Source organism: Oncorhynchus masou, chromosome 3 (genome assembly GCF_036934945.1).
Source record: "Oncorhynchus masou masou isolate Uvic2021 chromosome 3, UVic_Omas_1.1, whole genome shotgun sequence".
Classification (NCBI taxonomy): domain Eukaryota; kingdom Metazoa; phylum Chordata; class Actinopteri; order Salmoniformes; family Salmonidae; genus Oncorhynchus; species Oncorhynchus masou.
In genome coordinates, this window is record NC_088214.1 from 22,331,548 (window position 1) to 22,344,866 (window position 13,319).

The 13,319-nt window shown below is 42.8% G+C and overlaps 1 protein-coding gene across 1 annotated transcript in view; it reads right to left on the reverse strand.

Moving 5' to 3' along the window:
* Positions 1 to 3,262: 3,262 nt before the first annotated feature.
* Positions 3,263 to 13,319, reverse strand: part of LOC135512887 (forkhead box C1-A-like) — a 47,830-nt gene continuing 37,773 nt past the window's right edge. Inside the window, exon 2 of the transcript XR_010451470.1 lies at positions 3,263 to 3,328. The gene's annotated coding sequence lies outside the window, so the exon portion shown is untranslated. The remainder of the gene's footprint in view (positions 3,329 to 13,319) is intronic.

Genomic DNA, 13,319 nt, shown 5'->3' on the forward strand with positions numbered 1-13,319 from the left:
GCATGGCGTAGGCAGCATCATGCTGTGGGGATGTTTTCAGTGGCAGGGACTGGGAGACTAGTCAGGATTGAGGGAAAGATGAATGGAGTAAAGTACAGAGATGTCCTTGATGAAAGTCTGCTCCGGAGTGCTCAGGACCTCAGAATGGTGTGAAGGTTCACCTTACAACAGGACAACGACCCTAAGCACACAGCCAAGACAACGCAGTGGCTTTGGGACAAGTTTCTGAATGTCCTTGAGTGGCCCAGCCAGAGACCGGACTTGAACACGATCAAGCATCTCTGGATTGATGTAAAAATAGCTGTGCAGCGACGCTCCCCATCCAACCTGACAGAGCTTGAGAGGATCTGCAGAGAAAAATTGGAGCGTCTCTCCAAATACAGGTGTGCCAAGCTTGTAGCATCATATCCAAGAAGACACGAGGCTGTAATCGCTGCCAAAAGTACTTCAACAAAGTACTGAGTAAAGGGTCTATTATTAATACATTTTCAAAAAAATTACAACTGTTTTTGCTTTGTCACGTAAGAAAATGTGGAAAAAGTCCAAGGGGTCTGAATACTTTCCAAATGCAACAAAGGACAACAAAGCATCAAACAATGTATTTTGCTAATAACAATGGTTTTAGGAAACAGCTTGGGGATTTAACGATGCTCCAACGAAGGTTTTAACGATGAACTTAGCCTTAAGATGCTTTTGAGAAACTGGGCCCAGAAAGCATCTCAGAGTAAGAGTGCTGGTCTAAATTCACTTTGACTTTTTAGATCGTAATGAATAAGATTATATATCAAATCAAATCATATAGCCCATTATATAGCCCTTCTTACATCAGCTGATATCTCAAAGTGCTATACAGAAACCCAGCCTAAAACCCCAAACTGCAAGCAATGCAGGTATAGAAGGAAAAACTCACTAGAAAGGCCAAAACCTAGGAAGAAACTTAGAGAGGAACCAGGCTATGAGGGGTGGCCAGTCCTCTTCTGACTGTGCCTGGTGGAGATTACAACAGAACATGGCCAAGATGTTCAAATGTTCATAAATGACCAGCATGGTTAAACAATAATAATCACAGTAGTTTTCGAGGGCAGCACCTCAGGAGTAAATGTCAGTTGGCTTTTCATAGCTGATCATTCAGAGTATCTCTACCGCTCCTGCTGTCTCTAGAGAGTTGAAAACAGCAGGTCTGGGACAGGTAGCACGTCCGGTGAATGCAGAACAGTTGAAACTGGAGCAGCAGCATGGCCAGGTGGACTAGGGACAGCAAGGAGTCATCATGCCAGCATGGTCCTAGGGCGCAGGTCCTCCGAGAGAGGGAAAGAAAGAAAGAGAGAAAGAGAGAGAGAATTAGAGAGAGCATACTTAAATTCACACAGGACACTGGATAAGACAGGATAAATACTCTAGATATAACAGACTGACCCTAGCCCCCCGACACATACTGTAGACTACTGCATCATAAATACTGGAGGCTGAGACAGGAAGGGTCAGGAGACACTGTGGCCCCATCCGATGATACCCCCGGACAGGGCCAAACAGGCAGGATACAACCCCACCCACTTTGCCAAAGCACAGCTCCCAAACCACTAGAGGGATATCTTCAACCACCAACTTAGCCTCCTGCGACAAGGCCGAGTATAGCCCACAAAGTTCTCAACCTACCCAACCTACCCAAGTGACGCACCCCTCCTAGGTACGGCATGGAAGAGTACCAGTAAGCCAGTGACTCAGCCCCTGTAATAGGGTTAGAGGCAGAGAATCCCAGTGGAGAGAGGGGAACCGGCCAGGCAGAGACAGCAAGGGTGGTACGTTGCTCCAGTGCCTTTTTGTTCACCTTCACACTCCTGGACCAGACTACACTCAATCATATGACCTACTGAAGAGATGAGTCTTCAGTAAAGACTTAAAGGTTGTGACAGAGTCTGCGTCTCTCACATGGGTAGGCAGACCATTTCATAAAAATGGAGCTCTATAGGATAAGGCCCTGCCTCCAGCTGTTTTCTTTGAAATTCTAGGGACAATTAGGAGGCCTACATCTTGTGACCGTAGCGTACGTGTAGTTATGTACGGCAGGACCAAATCAGAAAGATAGGTAGGAGCAAGTCCATGTAATGCTTTGTAGGTTGCAGTAAAACCTTGAAATCAGCCCTTGCCTTAACATGAAACCAGTGTAGGGAGGTTTTCACTGGAGTAATATGATCAATTTTTTTGTTTCTAGTCAGGATTCTAGCAGCCGTATTTAGCACTAACTGAAGTTTATTTAGTGCTTTATCCGGGTCGCTGGAAAGAAGAGCATTGCAGTCGTCTAAAGTAGAAGTAACAAAAGCATGGATTCATTTTTCTGCATCATTTTTGGACAGAAAATGAAGGATTTTTGCAATGTTACGTAGATGGAAAAATGCTGTCCTTGAAACAGTCTTGATATGTTCGTCAAACGAGAGATCAGGGTCCAGAGTAAAGCCGAGGTCCTTCACAGTTTTATTTGAGACGACTGTACAACCATTAAGATTAATTGTCAGATTCAACAGAAGATCTCTTTGTTTCTTGGGACCTAGAACAAGCATCTCTGTTTTGTCCGAGTTTAAAAGTACAAAGTTTGTCACCTGGTGATGAAAAGCTTCCTTTTTTTCTGTGCAAACCTATTCAGGAGTGCTGTCTGTTCAAAAATGGAAGAGTGAAATCTAACGTGTGCTACCAATAACGCATGTCCTACATTCTCACATCTTTTAAGCTTGTTCACCAATGATATGCTTTAACCCAAATTGAGAGGCGACGTTCCTGCGTGCCTCTCTTTACACTCTTGGTTGTGCACAGGTGAAGGAAATGAACGGGACTCACTAAAAGACAGAAGCACACAGGCAGTGAGCGCGCCTCTCTCTCCACATCCGAAAGTGCAGACACACAGCTCGCCAACGGCCGCCTGCTCCTAAAATGCACAGAGCCTGCAACCAGCCCTGTCTCTGAACACTTGTTGCTCCAAACACAAACAACTCAGTAAAGTTATGTACTCTTTTCCTCTCGCCCTCAAAGTTATCATCTAAGGGTCAATGACACTTCTGCAATGCTTGCACTTTGGATACGTTATGATTATGTAAGATGTGAGCTAACATTGTGCTGAAGATATAGAAGTAAAAGGGCATTAATACCTACCTGACTCAGATACTTACACTCCCTTCTTCTTTCAAGCGACGGATGAGGGCCCGGTTTCCCAAAAGCATCTTACGGCTAAGTTCATCGTTAGAACCATTGAGCTCAATGTTTCTGACAATGCACTTAGTCTTAAGATGTTTTTGGGAAACCGGGCCCTGAACCCTAACTTCACGGAGACTGGAACCTGTGGAGAGAAAGATATTCAATTGAGAGCTAAGGAGAAAAGGCTCAACTAAATGTAGAGGAACTGATGCCTCAGGATGGACTCAACTACAGAGGCTACATGTGGATGAGTATTTACTGTTGGAAATAAAGATACATGTTGATTCATGGATTTTACACTAGAGGCCTTTTTTTAAAGAGGTGATGCTATTTTTGAGGAGTGACATTACACATTTTTGGACTATAATTTTTTAAGAGACATTTCCTACCTTTTCAAATAAAGCTTCATTGTGAAGCTTGCCTGGTTGTTGTTCATCCTTTTCCGAAATTGCACTGTGGAACAAAAGAACCTGGGTTTTGCCATATTTGCCATACAGACGGGGGATGGGGGACGGGCATTAACCTAGGTCTCCACTCCTCCTCTGAGAGGTTCCAGGCCCTGGTCCATAGGAAGACCGTTGCAGAAATATATGGGCTCTAAGGCATTGCATCTCAGCACTAGATGCGTCACTACAGACCCTGTTTACATCTTGGGCTGTATCACAACCGGCTGTGATCGGGAATCTAATAGGGTGGTGCACAATTGGCCCAGCGTCGTCCGGGTTCGGGGAGGGTTTGGCCGGGGTTGGCCGTCATTGTAAAATAAGAATTTGTTCCTAACTGACTTGCCTAGTTAAATAAAGGTTAAATTACTTTTTTTAAGAGATGTTCTGCTCAACCTTCTCTTAGTTCTGAGAATGATCTGCAGAGCACCTCTCACATCTCCATAAGTTATCACTTCACTTCATTAGGGCATGCAAATGTTAAGCACTGATAGGTTAATCTATAATGATGCTGGGCAATAAGCAACAGACTAAGGTGTGTGAGAATGAGAAAGGTTTGACCCTTCTGGTGAAAGTCCTTGGCAGTATCTGTGAGCTGAAAGCCCCCATTAGCTTATCTAGTGCTTCAAAGCAGATTGAAAAACCTGTTGTTGCTATCAAAGCCAATTAACATATTCGCCTCAGTAATTTGAGTGTTAGATCACTAATGCAAAACAGTTAACACAACAACAAACTTGAATCTTCTTAGATCATCTTGTAGCATTAGGCAGAAGTGTGAAATAGAGTTAATAAAGTGAATAACACCCAAATGCTTATTGGCTTGGAGCTGTTGGTGTGAGGAATGACATTTGGGTCTGTTATCACTTCACTGCCAATAACCAGAGGTGAGGCTCTCCGCCCCTCCTCCCCGACCTCTACCCCCTAAGTAGCCTTTATCACCATTGATGGGAGGCGGTGTGGAGCTCATCTGCTGCCATTAACATCAGTTTATTTACTTCTCACACAGCTCCAGACAGAAGGCCCTGCCCACTTCCTCCTGGGGCTGATAGTAGTGACCCTCAGCCAGCCAGATTACATCAGATGAGCAGCATGGCATGGCGGGCCTACACAGCCACAGGGCAATTGTTAAGGGACATTGTCACTTGCTGTCTATGGTCTGCAAGCATAGCTCAGAACCGTGGCTCGGGGCCACACAGGCTAGTCCCAAATGATAGGCTAAGGGACGTTGTCACATGTCTCTGGCTAGCACTATTATTTTGGCTGAACTGGGAAAGGGAGTTTGTGGTGAATGTTGGCCTATTTGTTGCTTTCCAATTTTTTCCTTTTCATTCATATTACATTTAGAAAGATAAAAGTATTAGATTCTAATAACAAGAACATAAACAGAGAAATATAACTGTCTGGTGCAAATAGATCAAAGGGACACCCGCATAGCAGGTGTTTGACGGTGTCGGAGGAAGCCCTGTGAAATCCACAAACGGCTACCGGTATAGATATCTCAGACATTGCCACTGGCTGCACACAGTTCTATTAGTAGGAATCCCATGCAGCCATGTTCACAAGTTCGAACACTAGAATATGTGATGTAGCCTAGGCCTACACTTTCTCCTTCTGAAATCCTAACGCAAGTGGGACAGGTGTGGCTTTGTGACGATCTCAAGAGTAGCTGCCCACCGATTGGAAAGCACCAACGCAGTTACAAGTTCGACAGCGCCAAAACATTGGCTATGCAGGTATCGGCTATCGCCGGTTCACGCTTGATCGGATTGAATCCAGGCCTATATCTGTTATTCAAGAGGGGACTTAGAATTGATTTGTGAAATTCCACCTCAGCTGGTATCTGTTTGTTTGAAGTGATTATAGAAATCCTAATGTAACTACAGGAGTCGAGAACGCAGAGTGTCAAGGGGATTTCATTGGCTAGGTAGGATGACGACAACACCAGGGGCACTCTGGGAAAATAAACTGCAATGAATGATCCTTGTGTGCAGAGTAATCCTTCCTCAAACTCCCCTGTTTATAGATGTTAGGATTTTTATCTGCAACTGACACATTTGTCCCATACACTGTGAAAGTGTTTATCGTAGATAGAGTGCAGGTGGTCGTAGGCAGAGCTAAGAGCAATTGTATGTTCTAGTAATTGTGTAAGCAGATACTGTAACAGGCTTCTTTGTTTCAATATGCACACGTACGCACATATAGTCTACATGTGTGTATACACACACACACACACACACACACACACACACACACACACACACACACACACACACACACACACACACACACACACACACACACACACACACACACACACACACACACACACACACACACACACACAAACACACACACACACACACAGACACACACACACACAGTGGTTTTTGTTCCCTGCGAAACACCTGATGGAAGTTTGCCAATCGTCCTCAGGGACATAGTTAAAGTAGCTGCAGTATATCATTAAGACTGGCATTATGTGTGTTTGACAAGCAGGGATTTATCTCTCTCCCTGGAGGAGAGAGTCAGGCTAAATAAAGAGGCGGAGGGAGGGAGGGAGGGAGGAAAAGATGCTATATCACTGGGTATGGAGATGGGGATTGTGTTTTACTGGAGTTAACATAGTAAATAAAGTAAAACAAAATTGCATGCTATTATACAGTAGTGAAGTGATATCAAATTATTTAATTTACACATATTAATACACTACATTACCGAAAGTATGTGGACACCTGCTTGTTGAACGTCTCATTCCAATATCATGGGCATTAATATGGAGTTGATCCCCCTTTGCTGCCTTAACAGCCTCCACTCTTCTGGGAAGGTGTTCCACTAGATGTTGAAACATTGCTGCAGGGACTTGCTTCCTTTCAGCCACAAGAGCATTAGTGAGCATAATCTGGTATTATTGAATGTAGAATGTGTCACCGTCAAAGTAGCTATGTCTGACACATTGTAAGTATTCTTGTATGCAGTGTATGTCACAAATAAAGTTTGATTTGATTTGATTTTGACCGGAGGGGATTGGGTGGAACAGCCAGTGGCGTGGATTGTGGATCTAGCTGTCTGATAAAGCTGAATTGTCTGAGTGTAATCAGACCCAGATGTGGCTGTTGGGCCCTCACCGCCGCGGTGGTCCTTATCCCCAACCACATCTGTTGTGTCAGGGGCTAGGGGGGACAGGGGGAGGGTCCACAGCTGGACGACCCCTGTCCTAGGGAAGGGAACCACGAGCCATGCGAGGCTGACAGCTGCTGCTGTGGAAGAGGGAAGAGGCAGGCGACCTTGCGGACCTGCTATCATCTCTTCCTGAACTCACCACCCTTTATTAGTTGTCGCATCGGACCGATCAGATGAACATGTGGCCAATCGCCATTCACCGTTCGCCATTGATCTTTTGGATTAGTTTGGGTTCTTCTGTCCCATATGTGAGATGATGTGTCAGCATTGCTAAAATGAATATTCAGTTATTTGAAAGTATTTATTTAAAATAATCAAAATTATTATTACTTCCTAAACCGAATGACTTATGTCCAGTTTTGTTCTTGACAAAAATGTATATTCCCATTGAAGGATTTGCCTACAGGCTGTTGTTGTTAAACTCTTCTTATCAGCAATACCTGTCAAAATGAAGGACTTTACTGGCATACATACTGCAAACTGATAACAAGTCTGATCCATTCATCAAATTATCACTGACAATCAGATATGAACTATGTTATCTGCTGCTGCATGGCCTCTGCCAGAAAGACTTCATCACGTAAAGAAGTTGTTATTTAAATGGGTCTTGAGTGATGTGTGGCTTTGGGTACAGGTTCTGGTGCCAGGTTTTAAAGGTTAGTAGAGGTTTCTTTCTCCATTGTCTTGGTAGTTCCATGTTGTAGGGAAATTCAGAAGTCTTGCCTTTGTGTTGAGTGATGTGAATTTAAAAACAAACTCTGTTATTGATTGTCACTTCAGTCTGCACATCGACAACCATTCCTCCACTTTTTTTCATCCAAACCCATCTTGGCATGTTTCGGAGTTGGTTTGAAGAGTCACTACCTGCCACTGAATTTAAATTGCAGGTGTGAACAATGTACACTTTGTCTCCTATTTTAATTTCAATGTTATTACCAACTTTTATCCCCTAACGTGGCCTTTATTTAAGATACGTTTCTGATCATTTCGATAGTTTTGATGTTATCAGTGTAATTTGTGGGATCTGTAATATCTTAATCATGGAAACTAAGAAGGACACAACTATATCTAACACCACTAAAGCTGTCAGTGGTGCAGGTAGGTTGGCTGACAGTGCCTGGAGGTAGGAAATGTAGTCTGCATGGTGATGTACTGCTTAACCACAGCGGCTGACACAGGACTCTGTCTACAGTAGATGGACATGATCCCATGTCTTCCCTTACCACTGTGTTTTGGCTCAGTATGAATCAATCATGACTTACTGTATGGACTCTGTGATCTTATCCTTTTTTTGTCTGGTGAATAAAGATTCTGGACCGTTTCATCCCCTGTGGAGCACCACGGTCTAGTCTTTTGTAGACCTCACATCTCTGTAATGGAAGACCATTTGAACCCTTTGTAGATTTTATTGATAAGACTGAGTTCCATTCCATTTCAGCCCAAATCACAAACCATTTTGTTAAACACAAAGCCTTTTCATATCTGGTTCTTGATGGATAATGTGAGGTGGCTAAGAGGTCAAATGTAACTACCATACTCCATGGTCCCGGTTCCAGGCGATAGGGGCTAGTACTCATCACTCTGGCTGCGAGTGCAGTTAGTGCCCTATCTCCTGTTCCCGATGATGGAGTCACCATAAAAACCTGGGATTTATCTGTCCTCACATCCGCACAGATGAACGAGGTGCTAAATGAGGTATTGCCAAGTCGACCTGTCTCCTCGGTTGCACTGCTTCAGGTGTCTCATCCCCCCCCCCCCCTGCCCCACTCCTCCACCCCTGGTTTTAGTAAAGTACTGGTATGTATTTATCAAGAGGAGAGAAAGCTAAATTATTTCCTACTCCTGTGGAAGGGGTTATTGGATCGTAAGGGGAGTGGCTTGGCCATATGTCTGTATGAAAAGTCATAGTACGTGTCGGAATGTCTTAAGTTCTGAACTTATGTTGCTGTTGCTGCCTTGACAAAGGTAACACCCTCACCTAGAAAGACACATTTGGTGATATACTGCAATTGGGATTGGGAAACATGCAACTCCCCACAGCGTACAGCATGTGATTGGGAGGCTTCCAACTTGTCCATCTATGCAACAATACTTTGGCACATCATAACTCACAGCGATATTATTGGCATGGCAGGTTATTTGGTCTGCTCTGGCTTATCGGGATATTACGTGGTGATTAACAGCATTGTGACTTATAAGCATCATCATAAATCTGCCTGATGGTTTATTGATGAGCCAGACAGGGAGATCGTAAATATACTGATGTGCTGGGCAGAAGCCTGCCTTGTACTGTTACTGTCATTTCCAAGCCAGTATTCGCTCATTCATCACCTTTAATATTAGTTTCTTATTATTGATTTATGTTTGATTATGCGAGTAACTGATACATTCATAGCAACTAGGAAGTCCCCTGTACAAATATAATTTACTGATTTGGAAAGATAATGTTTTTTATTTGATGATATTAAGAAATCAGAATTCCGTTAAAGTGTCAGGGAGCTATCGTTTTTCCCCTGGGCTGTTTTTGGTAAACCTGTGAGATCCAGCATGTGTTTTTATAAGTAAGGAAATAATCGGTGTTGCAGCATGTTAATTGCATAGCAACTCAGGATAGGGTTGAGACTGTTTTCAGCCTGTTTACCTCTATAGGCCTGCTGTGCACTGCCCTTCCTGGTGGCAGCCCTAGAGAGCATAGAGGCATTTCATCAGTACAATATCTCAACTTTCTGCTTCAACAATCTATCTTTTAATTAATATAGGACAGCATTCTTTCTCTTCTTCCGTACAGAAAGTGCAGTTTTCGCAGGTATGCCTGACTTGTACTGCTTAAGTCTGTAAGTGTTGTTAAGTTTCTGTGCCATAATGATATGGATAGCGTATGTCCTTTTATTGGGTGAACAGGGAAGGGTGTATGTGACATTTTGGGATTTTCATGATTTACAATCTCATCATGTGTACTCCCTGTTAATAACCTGTATAACTACTCCAATAAAATTCTTCACTGGCCGCCAGGGGTTTCCATAGATATGACATGCATTGTCGTCTCTGTTCAAGATGCCTGGGAAAATCTCATCTGCCTGACAAAAAGTCACTCTCTAGTTTATCAGCTGTCTGAGAATAAAGTATTATTCATAAGCTATATGAAAGAAATAGGAGAAAGACAGAGATTGCAAGAACGGACGGAAGGTTGTACTTTCATTTGACAGCTCCATATCAGCTCTTACACTTCACGTTGCATAACACATTGAATTACCACTCTTCGATGCTAAGGCATTTCCTGAAAAGAAAGGAAAGAGTGTGTGAATGTCAGACTGGCACGAGGCACAGCTCTTACTTTGGGTATGTCTCGAGGAGCATTGGAGTTGGGGGTGTGGGTGTTGGGGATGTGGGGGCAGGGGCGGGGCAGGGGCAGGGCGGGGCGTGAGTTGGGTTGACCTGTCATGTGTTTGAGTGACAGACGGCCAGTTGCTTCTCGCGGGCAGCGGTGAGGAGTGTCTGTATGGAAAGGGGCCCTGTCTCCATTGTTCTCTCCAGTGGTGCTCCCTGTCCCCGTCATGGACCAGCGAGGGCAGGTGCTTTGGGGTGTGAAAATAGGAAGCCCTCCCTCGCCCTGGACAGGCTTGGCTGAGGTCCATGCCCTTCTGAGATAAGACAAAAAGCCAAACTCTCACCCCGTTTGGCACAAAAGGGAGATTAATATGTCTTTAACAAAAAGCTGCTGCCTGGCCGCCGGAGAGGGGACTCCGAGAGTCTTGCTCAAACAGGAAGCACCAACCTTTGGACCCAGATGAATGTTTTCTGGAAAGAGTTGGTCATCCCCTTTATCATGTTTCATCAGTAACGTTTGACATAGTGGCGATAACACGCTTGTTATGGTCTTTCATGTCTCGTTGATATGAGGATGATAGATCGATGTCCACTATAAGTTATTTTTATAATAAGCTCAACATGTTATTGACCCTAAAGGGCAATTACATTATTCACTATGGTCAGCAAGACTTCTTTTAAAATGTATAGATTAGAAACAGATATATTGCTATCTGTGTAGTGAGCTTCTTGTAGTTGCAGATATCAGTGTGAGTGACCATATACTGTATATAAACAGAGGGTGAATCCATGCTAGCGGGAGAGGAAAATAGTTTTGGTATCACACATTGTTCTGGCAATTCTCACACACGAACTTCATTGGGAGGAACGATGTTTAACATGCTTTTAACATTTGTATCACAAACCATTTTTGTGAAAATCATGATTAAATTGGCAATTTTAGGCCCTTTTCAGACCTGTACTTGGCTCCTGTTAGACACTATGATCTGCGAACCGAACATGATACAAATAATATCTTACTGTCATTATCCTCTCAAATACAGTGCCTTGCAAAAGTATTCGGCCCCCTGAACTTTGTGAACCTTTTGCAACATTTCAGGCTTCAAACATAAAGATATAAAACTGTATTTTTTTGTGAAGAATCAACAACAAGTGGGACACAATCATGAAGTGGAACGACATTTATTGGATATTTCAAACTTTTTTAACAAATCAAAAACTGAAAAATTGGGCGTTCAAAATCATTCAGCCCCCTTAAGTTAATACTTTGTAGCGCCACCTTTTGCTGTGATTACAGTTGTAAGTCGCTTGGGGTATGTCTCTATCAGTTTTGCACATCGAGAGACTGAAATTTTTTCCCATTCCTCCTTGCAAAACAGCTCGAGCTCAGTGATGTTGGATGGAGAGCATTTGTGAACAGCAGTTTTCAGTTCTTTCCACAGATTCTCGATTGGATTCAGGTCTGGACTTTGACTTGGCCATTCTAACACCTGGATATGTTTATTTTTTAACCATTCCATTGTAGATGTTGCTTTATGTTTTGGATCATTGTCTTGTTGGAAGACAAATCTCCGTCCCAGTCTCAGGTCTTTTGCAGACTCCATCAGGTTTTCTTCCAGAATGGTCCTGTATTTGGCTCCATCCATCTTCCCATCAATTTTAACCATCTTCCCTGTCCCTGCTAAAAAAAAGCAGGCGCAAACCATGATGCTGCCACCACCATGTTTGACAGTGAGGATGGTGTGTTCAGTGTGATGAGCTGTGTTGCTTTTACGCCAAACATAACGTTTTGCATTGTTGCCAAAAAGTTCAATTTTGGTTTCATCTGACCAGAGCACCTTCTTCCACATGTTTGGTGTGTCTCCCAGGTGGCTTGTGGCAAACTTTAAACAACACTTTTTATGGATATCTTTAAGAAATGGCTTTCTTCTTGCCGCTCTTCCATAAAGGCCAGATTTGTGCAATATACGACTGATTGTTGTCCTATCGACAGAGTCTCCCAACTCAGCTGTAGATCTCTGCAGTTCATCCAGAGTGATCATGGGCCTCTTGGCTGCATCTCTGATCAGTCTTCTCCTTGTATGAGCTGAAAGTTTAGAGGGACGGCCAGGTCTTGGTAGATTTGCAGTGGTCTGAGACTCCTTCCATTTCAATATTATCGCTTGCACAGTGCTCCTTGGGATGTTTAAAGCTTGGGAAATCTTGTTGTATCCAAATCCGGCTTTAAACTTCTTCACAACAGTATCACGGACCTGCCTGGTGTGTTCCTTGTTCTTCATGATGCTCTCTGCGCTTTTAACGGACCTCTGAGACTATCACAGTGCAGGTGCATTTAAACAGAGACTTGATTACACACAGGTGGATTGTATTTATCATCATTAGTCATTTAGGTCAACATTGGATCATTCAGAGATCCTCACTGAACTTCTGGAGAGAGTTTGCTCCACTGAAAGTAAAGGGGCTGAATAATTTTGCACGCCCAATTTTTCAGTTTTTGATTTGTTAAAAAAGTTTGAAATATCCAATAAATATCGTTCCACTTCATGATTGTGTCCCACTTGTTGTTGATTCTTCACAACAAAATACAGTTTTATATCTTTATGTTTGAAGCCTGAAATGTGGCAAAAGGTCGCAAAGTTCAAGGGGGCCGAATACTTGCGCAAGGCACTGTATGTAGTGTGTCTAGATTCTGAAATACACATTTTCACATTAATTTATTCAACATTAAAAATATCTATAAAATTATCAAAACATATTTTTAGACCTATTAATTATAACAATATACTCTTCAAACACGAGAAATGTCAAGAGTGGGCTCTCTGGTACTTTTAATAGTATGACCCATTTTATACATAGAAATGTACATTTTCTTCATTAACCAATCACAGTCCTCCTTTAGGCTTGCACGTTCAGCAAGTCAACAGCAGAGTGAGATCCCTTTGAATCCATTTTCCCATTCACTGTGCTGGTGGTGCTCATAAAATTGAATCAGCAGAGAGTCCACTCTGGAAATCATATAATATTTGTAGAGTATATTGATCCAAAACATATCTCTTATTATTAACAAAATCAATATGGGTCATTTTGACATATTAATATGAATATTTTTAACGTTGAAAAAATGTGATACTCCCAAATTTTTGGGAGCACTATATGGAGTATAATCCCGCCAAGATGTTGTCT